Here is a 14499-nt window from a genome sequence, read left to right as displayed (position 1 = left end):
TGCGCAATTTTCCAATCTGTAGGTTCAGATATATCGGTGAGCGAGCGGTTGTATATGATTGCTACGTAGGGAGCTATTGTATTAGAGTAATCTGAAAGGAACCTAATCGGTGAACAATCTGGACCTGAAGATATGCCCGTATCAAGCGATTTAAGTTGCTTCGCGACCCCGAAGGTATCTGCTTCTAAGAAACTCATGCTAGCAGCTGTTCGTGTTTCAAATTCTGGAATAGTCCTTCCTGGTGAAGGAATTTCGGAAAACTGCCTTCAATAACTCCGCTTTAGCGGCACAGTCGTCGATAACAGTACCATCGGCACTGCGCAGCGAAGGTATTGGCTGCGTCTTGCCGCTTGTGTACTTTACATACGACCAGAATTTCTTCGGATTTTCTACCAAATTTCGAGACAATGTTTCGTTGTGGAACCTATTAAAGTCATCTCGCATTGAAGTCCGTGCTAAATTTCGCGCGTCTGTAAATTTTAGACAATCTTCGGGATTTCGCGTTCCCAATCCCAGGGGACCGTCACCATTACATTTCTGGCAGAGGGGGTTGTCTTAAATTTCCTTTTTTGTTGTGAATCAGGATGATAGCAATCCATGAACTGCCTTTTTGTTCCCGGCACGAAGTGGTGCATCTAGCAATCCGTGACAGGAAGGCCTCTCCGTCCATATCAAAATGCTCCAACAATTCAGATGAAATGGCCTTGTAGTCCGCTGTGAGCATTCGTGGAGCCCATCGTGAGCACCTCTTTGAATATCCAGAATGTCTCAATCGTTGCAGATTCACGTCCAATGCTGACCGACAACTACAGAGCCAATGGTCTGGTTTTGATGCGCCGATCGCTGCACGATTCAGCATTTCTGGAGCAGTGGCTGTGTCAGGACGCCCCGAGAGTGGCAGATGATGGAGCTCTGTTTCTGCATTTCTTGAGGCTGTAACTTTCTTTACCCATCGCCCAACTGTACTATCAATTGCAACACTACCATACACTGCACACAAACGTTTATGGATGTTCACCGCATTTTCTTTTTCCGCGCACAAGAAATCAATAACAGAACGCTGCTTCTAACGAGAGTCGTATGTAGACGCCATTTCGATGTTTTATTACGTCTCTGCCATCGGCCAGAACGGTTTGAAATTTCATCGGTCGGCCCACAAAACAAACAACAAATGTGAAGCATCAACAAGGACGTTTTTTATGTATATTAAGGGCTTTCTTTTTTTTAAAAAAAAATGGGGCGCTTCTTATTGAACAACCCTCATAGCTTAAAATTAATGTAAATGGTCAGTATTTTGCCATGTTTGTCACCAACACAGACAGTATTACCATTGTGGTTTACCTGACTAACACCCCTATCACCGTGAGGCATCGCAGTTATGCTTAATGGAAAATGGAATTGACACGACGACGTGAGATCTGCGGCGATAGTCTGAAGGCGTGTACACACGAGGCCAACGCATGACACCCAACCGCTTCGTTGGCAGAGGTCTGCTTAGTGTGTACAGGCGGCATACCCGAGCCAGTCAAGCGGTGGTGCCTTAGCTGTGGTTCGGTCAGCTGGTAGTAACGTCACAGCTTTGATGGCTACTTTACAGTAGTTGCTCTTTTTGAGAAACTTCCCAAAAAGTAACTTTTTGTTTAAGGATTATCATTAATAAAGATGTATTTAATGTGTTTTATTAGAATACATAAAATAAAACTATCGCCTAATATACGATATATACTAGAGTTACTTCATATGAATAAGGAATTAAAAAAGCATCGGCATGAATAGGTGTCGATACTCTTTGAATACTCATATGTGGTATCGTACGGCTTGAGTCCTACTCATCTGATATTGTATCGATACTTCGATGCTATCGGAACATCTCTACTGCTATTAGGTCAGACAGTCATTCGATCTCAGTAGACAGTTAGTTCGGTCTACAAATACGTAAGGTCGCCAACATTGGAAGACTGACTCGTGGTGACAAATGCTGACCAAATGTGAACATCCCTAGTCACACTCGTGGGAACGAAAGTTGGACCAAATTTTGCGTGTTGGATATGGCTCTATTCAATGTGTGCATTTTCCAAAACAGAGTATGCGCTCAGAGAAAGGAAAAATTTTCTCAAAAAAAAATGGTTCAAATGGCTCTGAGCACTATGGGACTCAACTGCTGTGGTCATCAGTTCCCTAGAACTTAGAACTACTTAAACCTAACTAACCTAAGGACATCACACACATCCATGCCCGAGGCAGGATTCGAACCTGCGACCGTAGCAGTCGCACGGTTCCGGACTGCGCGCCTACAAATATGCTCATTACCGAACAAATATAACAGAGGTAATATTTAAAAGATGTCCAGCTACAGGATAACGAGAAGCTTGGGAAAACATCACTATGTGAAATAAGTCTTCGGTCCCTTACGCAATATTAGGTTCATTTCCCAGAACCTATCAGTCCGACGCCTAGCAAAAAAGCGTCGAGTTTACACGAAACAGGAAGTACGAAACGACGTGGGGATGCACGGAGTGTAAAGTGGCGTTACATCTACCACATGCGTTCGAAACTACCATGCCATACAGGACTATTAATTTTTAGAGTTATACGCATATTCCTATCAGAAATTCGTTCAAGAGGAGCATTTCTTCTTGTAATTATACTTTTTGTTGCCAGTATCTACGTTTAGGTGTCGTGTTATTACATTCCTTTTGAAGAAGTCACAGCTGAAGACGCCCACGAAGATTGTAATTTCTATTGAAGTGTTGTTTACGTGTAAAAAAATATATTTATACATTGAAGAACCAAAGAAACTGGCAACGTGCCTAATATCGTTTAGGGCTCCAGCGAGCATGCAGAAGTGCCGCATCACGACGTGGCATGGACTCGACTATTGTCTGAAGTAGTGCTGGAGGGAATTGACACCTTGAATCCTGCAGGGCTGTGCACAAATCCGTACGAGTATGAAGAGGTGGAGATCTCAACAGCACGTCGCAAGGCAACCCAGCTGTGGCTCAATAATGTTTGTGTCTGGGGAGTTCCGTGGCCAGCGGGAGTGTTTAATCTCAGGAGCGTGTTCTTGGAGCCACTCTGTTGCAATTCAGGACGTGTGGGTCATGCCGGAGTTGCCGAAGTCCGTCGGAATTCAAAATGGACATGAATGGATGCAGATGATCAGAGAGGATGCTTACGTAAGTGTCACCTGTCAGAGTCTTATCTAGATGTATCAGGGCTCCCGTATCACTTCAACTGCACACGACCCACACCATTACAAAGCCCCCACCAGCTTGAACAGTCCCCTGCTCCCATGCAGGGTCCGCGGATTAATGATGTCTCCATTCCTGGAACGTCCATCCGCTCGATACAATCTGAAACGAGACTCGCCCGAGCAGGCAACATGTTTCCAGTTATCAACAGTCCAATGTCGGTGTTGAGAGGCCCAGGCGACGCGTCAAGCTTTGTGTCGTGCAGTCATCAAGGGTATACGAGTGGGCCAACGGCTCCCGAAGCCCATATCGATGATGTTTCGTTTTTCACACGCTGACACTTGGTGGCCGAGCACTGAAATCTTCTGCAGTTCGCGTAAGTGTTGCACTTCAGTTACGTAGAAAGATTCTCTTCAGTCGTCGTTGGTCCCGTTCTTGCAGGATCTTTTTCCGGCCGCAGCTATGTTCTATCGGATTCCTGATATTCACGGAACACTCATGAGACGGTCGCACGGGACAATCGCCACTTTATCATTACCTCGGAGATGCAGTGTCCCATCGCTCGTGCGCCGACTATGACACAACGTTCAAACTCAAATCTTGATAACCTGTCATTGTGGCAGCAGTAACCGATCTAACAACTGCGCCAGACACTTGTTCTCTTATATAGACGTTGCCGACAGCAGTGCCCCAGACATTTGTTCTCTTATATAGGCCTTGCCGACAGCAGTGCCCCAGACACTTGTTCTCTTATATAGGCGTTGCCGACAGCAGTGCCAGTATTCTGAATGCTTACGTAACTCCGTATTTGAATACGTATGCCTGTACCAGTTTCTTTGGCGCATCAGCGTATTTTGAAATGTTTGAAATACTGTATTATAAAAACATATATAAAAAGAGGCAAGCATTAATGTTGCCGTCTGTAACGCCGGAAATGCGTATCCTCCTCTATTTCCATCTTTTGTACTGTAATTTTTTCCTTATTTTGTTACCTGAAGGTATGACATTTCTGTGTCTATATATATTTTAGTTGTTTTACAATATATATATGCATTTATGTCTATGTATAATTGGTTTGTTTTGTAAATATTATTTGTATTTTTACGCTGGGTCTGGCCTAGGGAAAACTACGCTATCGAACGATTACATCGATAGGTCGTGTGGAGAACCGAAGTGTTTAGGATCTTTGGTAGTGTTAACTCTGCCGCATGGAGCGCGGGCAGAGAGAGAGTCTAGCTGGAGTAGGGCGGTGGAGCAGGTGTGTTGAGTGACGCTCCCGCGAGTCGCCGCGCTTCCGGGGTTTGTCAGCATGTAATTGCGCTCGACTTGCTATGATAGCTTTTGACAAGGTGTCGGGGATGGGAAGCATTAGCTGGCGCATTTCAAGAGCCCGTTTCGCCTGGGGATTGTGTCGTGAAGGAGGCGCGCCAACATCCACCTTCTGCAACAGCGACAGCCGACAATGAGTGACTGTCACCACCTCCTCGATCAACGGCTTCAAACCTTCAATCAACCAACAAGGAAGACTGGAAGCACGTAAAGTTTTAGAACTGTATGGCAGACCTCTGTTTTTCAAACTGTTAAATTTTTCTCACTAAATTACAGCAACGTAGCATGAACCTTTGTTGCTCATTGTCCCAATTGCATTACCAAGCAGGGTCCCTTCCTTTTCCGAAATGAACTCGAGTGTCGTTGAAATTCAAACGCCAGCATTAAAGTAATATCATTCCATTTCACTGCTTTAATTTCAAAGTTGAGTTGACGTATACATAGCTGGCTACAATATTTAGATTACACAAGCACAAATTAAGAGTGCGAGTTTTGTCACCATATTTTAGTTTACATGTGACTGCAGCTCAGCTTGGTACGTACTAAATTATGCAATTGTTAATTGTTCAGAATCATTTAATTCAAGTTCAAAGTTAAATCTCTTATTTCTAAATTACGTAGATTCAAGTAGCTTTTGAAATGTTTTTTTGAGGTAGCCCAAGACTAACCTTATTTTATTGAATTTCGTAGCGCTGCAGAAACAAAGTTCACTATTAATTTCAGTCACTGAATTAACTTTCAATTTTCCGGTTTTATTCATTCTTTCGCTAAATTAAGTCAAAGTGTAGCGAAATTTATTACTTCTGACAAACTTTCAGTTTTCACACAACACGTGTCAACCTTCAGTTGCCACGCTTTTAGTGCTAGTTATATGTGCATTAATCTTTCACTTTCAGTTATTATAGTAGTTGTCCCCCCCCATGAACCATGGACCTTGCTGTTGGTGGGGAGGCTTGCGTGCCTCAGCGATACAGATGGCCGTACCGTAGGTGCAACCACAACGGAGGGGTATCTGTTGAGAGGCCAGACAAACGTGTGGTTCCTGAAGAGGGCCAGCAGCCTTTTCAGTAGTTGCAGGGGCAACAGTCTGGATCATTGACTGATCTGGCCTTGCAACATTAGCCAAAACGGCCTTGCTGTGCTGGTACTGCGAACGGCTGAAAGCAAGGGGAAACTACAGCCGTAATTTTTCCCGAGGACATGCAGCTTTACTGTATGATTAAATGATGATGGCGTCCTCTTGGGTAAAATATTCCGGAGGTAAAATAGTCCCCCATTTGGATCTCCGGGTGGGGACTACTCAAGAGGACATTGTTATCAGGAGAAAGAAAACTGGCGTTCTACGGATCGGGGCGTGGAATGTCAGATCCCTTAATCAGGCAGGTAGGTTAGAAAATTTAAAAAGGGAAATGGATAGGTTAAAGTTAGATATAGTGGGAATTAGTGAAGTTCGGTGGCAGGAGGAACAAGACTTATGGTCAGGTGACTACAGGGTTATAAACGCAAAATCAAATAGGGGTAATGCAGGAGTAGGTTTAATAATGAATAGGAAAATAGGAATGCGGGTAAGCTACTACAAACAGCATAGTGAACGCATTATTGTGGCCAAGATAGATACGAAGCCCACACCTACCACACTAGTACAAGTTTATATGCCAACTAGCTCTGCAGATGATGAAGAAATTGAAGAAATGTACGATGAAATAAAAGAAATTATTCAGATAGTGAAGGGAGACGAAAATTTAATAGTAATGGGTGACTGGAATTCGAGTGTAGGAAAAGGGAGAGAAGGAAACATAGTAGGTGAATATGGACTGGGGCTAAGAAATGAAAGAGGAAGCCGCCTAGTAGAATTTTGCACAGAGCACAACTTAATCATAGCTAACACTTGGTTTAAGAATCATGAAAGAAGGTTGTATACGTGGAAGAACCCTGGAGATACTAAAAGGTATCAGATAGATTATATAATTGTAAGACAGAGATTTAGGAACCAGGTTTTAAGTTGTAAGACATTTCCAGGGGCAGATGTGGACTCTGACCACAATTTATTGGTTATGACCTGTAGATTAAAACTGAAGAAACTGCAAAAATGTGGGAAATTAAGGAGATGGAACTGGGATAAACTCAAAGAACCAGAGGTTGTACAGAGTTTCAGGGAGAGCATAAGGGAACAATTGACAGGAATAGGGGAAAGAAATACAGTAGAAGAAGAATGGGTAGCTCTGAGGGATGTAGTAGTGAAGGCAGCAGAGGATAAAGTAGGTACAAAGACGAGGGCCGCTAGAAATCCTTGGGTAACAGAAGAAATATTGAATTTAATTGATGAAAGGAGAAAATATAAAAATGCAGTAAATGAAGCAGGCAAAAAGGAATACAAACGTCTCAAAAATGATATCGACAGGAAGTGCAAAATGGCTAAACAGGGATGGCTAGAGGACAAATGTAAGGATGTAGAAGCTTATCTCACTAGGGGTAAGATAGATACTGCCTACAGGAAAATTAAAGAGACCTTTGGAGAGAAGAGAACCACGTGTATGAATATCAAGAGCTCAGATGGCAGCCCAGTTCTAAGCAAAGAAGGGAAGGCAGAAAGGTGGAAGGAGTATATAGAAGGTTTATACAAGGGCGATGTACTTGAGGACAATATTATGGAAATGGAAGAGGATGTAGATGAAGACGAAATGGGAGATACGATACTGCGTGAAGAGTTTGACAGAGCACTGAAAGACCTGAGTCGAAACAAGGCCCCCGGAGTAGACAACATTCCATTAGAACTACTGACGGTCTTGGGACAACCAGTCCTGACAAAACTCTACCAGCTGGTGAGCAAGATGTATGAGACAGGCGAAATACCCTCAGACTTCAAGAAGAATATAATAATTCCAATCCCAAAGAAAGCAGGTGCTGACAGATGTGAAAATTACCGAACAATCAGTTTAATAAGCCACGGCTGCAAAATACTAACGCGAATTCTTTACAGACGAATGGAAAAACTGGTAGATGCAGACCTCGGGGAGGATCAGTTTGGATTCCGTCGAAATGTTGGAACACGTGAGGCAATACTGACCTTACGACTTATCTTAGAAGAAAGATTAAGAAAAGGCAAACCTACGTTTCTAGCATTTGTAGACTTAGAGAAAGCTTTTGACAATGTTGACTGGAATACTCTTTTTCAAATTCTAAAGGTGTCAGGGGGTAAAATACAGGGAGCGAAAGGCTATTTATAATTTGTACAGAAACCAGATGGCAGTCATAAGAGTCGAGGGGCATGAAAGGGAAGCAGTGGTTGGGAAAGGAGTGAGACAGGGTTGTAGCCTCTCCCCGATGTTATTCAATCTGTATATTGAGCAAGCCGTAAAGGAAACAAAAGAAAAATTTGGAGTAGGTATTAAAATTCATGGAGACGAAGTAAAAACTTTGAGGTTCGCCGATGACATTGTAATTCTGTCAGAGACGGCAAAGGACTTGGAAGAGCAGTTGAACGGAATGGACAGTGTCTTGAAAGGAGGATATAAGATGAACATTAACAAAAGCAAAACGAGGATAATGGAATGTAGTCAAATTAAATCGGGTGATGCTGAGGGAATTAGATTAGAAATGAGACACTTCAAGTAGTAAAGGAGTTTTGCTATTTAGGAAGTAAAATAACTGATGATGGTCGAAGTAGAGAGGATATAAAATGTAGACTGGCAATGGCAAGGAAAACGTTTCTGAAGAAGAGAAATTTGTTAACATCGAATATAGATTTATGTATCAGGAAGTCGTTTCTGAAAGTATTTGTTTGGAGTGTAGCCATGTATGGAAGTGAAACATGGACGATAACTAGTTTGGACAAGAAGAGAATAGAAGCTTTCGAAATGTGGTGCTACAGAAGAATACTGAAGATAAGGTGGATAGAGCACGTAACTAATGAGGAGGTATTGAATAGGATTGGGGAGAAGAGAAGTCTGTGGCACAACTTGACTAGAAGAAGGGATCGGTTGGTAGGACATGTTTTGAGGCATCAAGGGATCACAAATTTAGCATTGGAGGGCAGCGTGGAGGGTAAAAATCGTAGAGGGAGACCGAGAGATGAGTACACTAAGCAGATTCAGAAGGATGTAGGTTGCAGTAGGTACTGGGAGATGAAGCAGCTTGCACAGGATAGAGTAGCATGGAGAGCTGCATCAAACCCGTCTCAGGACTGAAGACAACAACAACAGTAGTTGTCCATAGGACTGGCGACCGTATTTTTCCCCAAATCTCAAATATCTTATAAACGCCAGTTAATTGTTAATGTAACGACCGCACATTTACTTTCTTTATTAACTTTACCCCTTTTCAAAATTAATTTCCACCAGTTTCATTTGCATTTTTCGTTTCATTTAGATGTAACCCTTTCCTCCCTCTTTACCGACAGCTTAACTTCGGTGACGATTGGTTTTCCCAAATTTCCATTAGGCGCAAGCGGTTTAATTTTTACTGTCATTAAGGTCGATAAGTGAGGGGGAGGTTACACGTCTACAGGAGTAATATCACGTGAAACAAACGTGTAGTTACGTGACATGCACCCGCATGTCAGCTAGTATTGCGACAGTCTGGTGCATCACGCTGACCCGCTTCGATGTGTGGGCCCCCAACCCCTTGGCCACGAATTTCTTCGAATTAAAAGGTACAGCAAGTGGTTAACACAGGAAAAGGTGACGCAAAACATACCTTATATAATGCAGTTTTCCATGCTGATTTGAAAGATGAAAACAGTTTTACTATATCACGTCAGGTTTTGAATGTATTGTGAGTTTTTAATGGGACACCCGGCACCCCAGTTATTTTTCCATCGTTTTTGGTCAGTTTTAATGAAGCACTGTGAATACTACGCCTCCCCGTCTGGAACTCCATGGCATCCGCGCTTTGCATCCAACTTCTACAAACATCAGAAATTCTTTTTACTGGCTTGAGTTGTGAGCTAATTACTGCGCGGTCGTAATGTCAAACGTCACCGTGAAACGCAGATGAAGGGTGGCGACTGTTGATCGGTTGATCTGTAAGTGTGAAGGCAGTACTAATCCACAACGGGAAAAGATGTACGTCGGTAGTGTTTGGATATTCTGCCTCCTGCCCACCTAAAATAGACGCCCCGAAGCACGCCGTTACTCTTGAAAATAAAAGTACACGGATATCGCGAGCTGCAGCCCTTGGTGATTTGAAAGTAATCACTATTCTCATGAGACTGTATGGAGCTAAGTGCTCCAGGTTCTGCTCTATTATTTACAAGGAGGACGGGGGAGAGAGGAAGCAACACTACATAATGCAGAAATGACCAATCCGAGGGAATGCTACCAGGAATTAAACACGTTCATCGGATACCATTGGACGGACGTAACCATGTTACCATGCCATCGTTTCATAATATAAAGCTGGGGCTCTATTTCGCAAAGGCACTAATCGAAGACTCAGATGCCGTTCATAGTGCAACTAGATTCCAGAGTTACGTTTTCCCAAAGGAAATCAAAAGTCTATTCGTAAGCTTACAAATAAGGAAGATCAATGCTGAAAGCCACTTCAAGACTCACTGAGTGGTGCTGTAAGACCTGAACAATTAGCATTTAAGTCAGTTACCGCCAGCTTCCTTGGAAATTATAAATCAGCGGACTATGTCGATATTGTGCAGAACTCCATTAGGGCATAGAGAAAGCTAGATTTCAACATATCCCCTCCAACATCATTTCATTCACTAACATGGTGACTTCCTCTTCAAGGAGCTAGCTACAGGCAGTTGTGATATTTCGCTGACGGAGACGCACTATCAGGATCGATGGAGCTCAGCGATGCTTGTTGACTACTGATGGACGCTTCACAGCGACATGCTAAAAGTTCAGAGACTACTGCCAAGAAATTCCAACCACACACATTATATTCCTTAAGACTATGTACACTACTGGCCCTTAAAATTGCTACACCACGAAGATGACGTGTTACAGACGCGAAATTTAACCGACAGGAAGAAGATGCTGTGATATGCAAATGATTAGCTTTTCATAGCATTCACACAAGGTTGGCGCCCGTGGCGACACCTACAACGAGCAGACATGAGGAAAGTTTCCAACCGATTTCTCATACCTGTAGACAGCAGTTGACCGGCGTTGCCTGGTGAAACGTTGTTGTGGTGCCTCGTGTAAGGAGGACAAATGCGTACCATCACGTTTCCGACTTTGATAAAGGTTGGATTGTAGCCTATGGCGATTGTTGTTTATCGTATCGCAACATTGCTGCTCGCGTTGGTAGAGATCCAATAACTGTTAGCAGAATATGGAATCGGCGGGTTCAGGAGGGTAATACGGAACGCCGTGCAGGATCCCAAAGGCGTCGTATCACTAGCAGTCGAGATGACAGGCATCTTATCCGGATGGCTGTAACGGATCGTGCAGCTACGTCTCGATCCCTTAGTCAACAGATGGGGACGTTTGCAAGACAACAACCATCTGCACGAACAGTTCGACGACGTTTGCAGCAGCATGGACTATCAGCTAGGAGACCATGGCTGCGGTTACCCTTGACGCTGCATCACAGACAGGAGCGCCTGCGATGGTGTACTCAACGACCAAAATGTGAGCACGAATGGCAAAACGTCATTTTTTCGGATGAATCCAGGTTCTGTTTACAGCATCATGATGGTCGCCTGTTTGGCGACATCGCGGTAAACGCACATTGGAAGCGTGTATATGTCATGGCCATAATGGCGTATCACCCGGCATGATGGATGGGGTGCCATTGGTCACACGTCTCGGTCACCTCTTGTTCGCATTTACGGCAATTTGAACAGTGGACGTTACACTTCAGATGTGTTACGATCCGTGGCTCTACCCTTCATTCGATCCCTGCGAAATCCTATATTTCAGCAGGATAATGCACGACCGCATGTTGCAGGTTCTGTACGGGCCTTTCTGGATACAGAAAATGTTCGACTGCTGCCCTGGCCAGCACATTCTCCAGAACTCTCACAAATTGAAAACGTCTGGTCTATGGTGGCCGAGCAACTGGCTCGTCACAATACGCTAGTCACTACTCTTGTTAACTGTGGTATCGCGTTGAAGCTGCATAGGCAGCTGTACCTGCACACGCCATCCAAGCTCTGTTTGACTCAATGCCCAGGCGTATCAAGGCCGTTATTACGGCCAGAGGTGGTTGTTCTGGGTACTGATTTCTCAGGATCTATGCACCCAAATCGCGAGAAAATGTAATCACATGTCAGTTCTAGTATAATATATTTGTCCAATGAATATCCGTTTATCATCTGCATTTCTTCTTGGAGTAGCAATGTTAATGCCAGTAGAGTGTGTATTTTCCGTGTATACGACAACTAAAGTGATGTGCTCAATGTAGTAATAACAGTCCTGTGAAACCATACAACTTTACATATATAAATGATTGGGTTATAACATTTGTGAAAGGATTATTAATAGAGACATATGATTTTCGTATTTTGAATCATACACTGAATTTGCCTTAGGTCGAGTGTCAAATGCTCAGATAGCTGCGAGTTTCGGGATTTTTTTTTTAAAAAAATCAGTGTTATTTATGGGTTTGCATTGTGAGGATTTGTACGTTATAGCACCGAGTGTCCACTGAACGTAACTTCGCAACACAAGCGACATCTTCAGTCACTATTACCCCGAGGTGGTGGTTTACATGCTCACTAGGTGCGCTCGCGCAGTCCATGGTAAGCGTAATTCACTGCAGGTTCGCGCGGGTAGAGAGAGAGAGAGAGAGAGAGAGAGAGAGAGAGAGAGAGAGAGAGAAAATCGCGCCAGAAACTGCTCCGTGTGAGTCAGGCTTTAGATAAGTTATCTCACGCTCTGTGCAGAGTGCGTGTGCGCCTATCTTGTTTGTACACATTCCGACGTGTGTGTACACTCCGGGACTATACGCCATGGCTCCACTCAAATAATTCGTAAGGAGCCCTTTACTTCAGACACCAGACTGGCAGTGATTTTTGTATCAGTACACATGCGCTGCCTATACGTGCAACACAACTTCAGCATGCCGAAAACCGAATGTCGAAAATAGATTTTAACGAGTTTCCGTGTGCCGATTTAGTCACCATGTTGGCTGTTTCTCATCAATTAAATATAGATAACTTGACTTCTTGGCCAGTATGAAACGGAATTTTTCTTTGTGTTTTTTATATCTTTTGTGAATAATCATTATCTATGTTACCTGAAATGTGTAAATTTGTCGCTATTCCAACACAGATTAATATCTGCGTAAAATTAGAGGAACAGAGAAGAGGTAAAAAAGTGGAAGGAGGAAGGAAAAGGGAATTGATGCGACATTTTCTTGACACCGTATGTATGACAATGTTCGTCTGTACGACCCAAAAGCTACCAGTTAGTGAAAAAAGTGTATAAAGGAGGAGTAAAGAACGTGTGATTCCAAGCGATTAAAGGTTTTGAGATTCTGCAAGCGATTTACGAGTACAGAGGGGCTAATGTGTCAGCTATAAACAAAGAAAGCATGTTGCTTTTTACTTAATGAATGATCGATTAGGAAGCAACAGCTTTTGAGGGCACAACACACACAATAGCCTTGTATGTCTTGTCTGTTTAACATATGATGGCGCCCATACAATTATACATCAGGCGTTGCGATCAAACTCAACTGAGAATCAACGATTTTGAGTATCTGGAAAATGTTAGTCCCACCTACATATTCCTTCATATATCACAGCACATTTATTTGTACTTTTCAGAAAAGATGTTTGATCAAGCCAATTTGTCAATAATTATTTTGGTATTTGTTTGAGTAAAACCAAGACAGATGCAACACCATCATAGCCGCCGTCTACATACATCTGCATGTATGTCTGTGTATCCAAAAACACTGACAGCGAAAGTGAAGAAAACATGTACATTTGATACATTCATTTGGTTTTCTTGGAGCATAAGCGTTCCACAAATCTTAGCTTGCGCGATGCCCATGCCTACTGTTAAGTTAAAAGTTACAGTTTTGGAGGGAGCAATAAATTGATCACTAGCAGGTAGTATCGAAATTTTCGTTAGCGGAAACTACCGTATTTTGCAACGTTTACATGGACTGGAGAAAAAGGAATAAAAGCGGAAACCGCCTGGCAGAATTTTAATATTCGCTAAAATTTGGTTAAGTATCATGAAAAAAGGCTAATACGTGGAAGAGACCTAAGGACACTGGAAGGTTTCAGATGGATGTTAGAATGGTAAGGCAGAGATCTGAAGTCAGATTTTAAATTGTTAGACCTTTCCTGGGGAAGAGTATAATCTGGCCGTAAGTTTTGATTGAGAACTACAGAGTAAAAACGAAAACATTGCAAAAAGATAGGAATTCACAAAGATGGGACCTTGATAAATTGAAAGAAGCAGAGATTGTAGGTAGTATCAGAGGGAGCGTTCAGCAACACTGGGCTGAAAGAAGATTAATACAATAGCAGACCACGGAGTTTTGAAAGATGGAATAGTGAAAGCAGCACAGAATCATACAGGTAAAAAGACAAGGCTCAGTAGAAAATGGTTCAAATAGCTCTGAGCACTATGGGACTTATCTGCTGTGGTCATTAGTCCCCTAGAACTTTGAACTACTTAAACCTAACTAACCTAAGGACATCACACACATCCATGCCCGAGGCAGGATCCGAACCTGCGACTGTAGCGGACACGCGGTTCCAGACTGTAGCGCCTAGAACCGCACGCTCACTCCGGCCGGCTGCTCAGTAGAAATCCTAGGATAACACAGGAGATACTCAATTCAATCAATGAAAGAGGATAATATAAACATGAAGAAGGCGAAAGGGACTATGGACGCCTAAAAATGATTTTTTGGAACACTGTTCCAGGAAAACAGCGATCTAAAATAATATAATTTATTTAGTAAGCACAGCCATGGTCGAATATATGTTGTTCATTTTTATTTTTAGATGACTGGTTTCGATCTACTATGGAGATCATGATCAGATCTAATTCCTCGGTGA

Source organism: Schistocerca gregaria, chromosome 8, assembly GCF_023897955.1.
Source record: "Schistocerca gregaria isolate iqSchGreg1 chromosome 8, iqSchGreg1.2, whole genome shotgun sequence".
Taxonomy (NCBI): Eukaryota; Metazoa; Arthropoda; class Insecta; order Orthoptera; family Acrididae; genus Schistocerca; species Schistocerca gregaria.
This window is presented reverse-complemented; position numbering follows the sequence as displayed.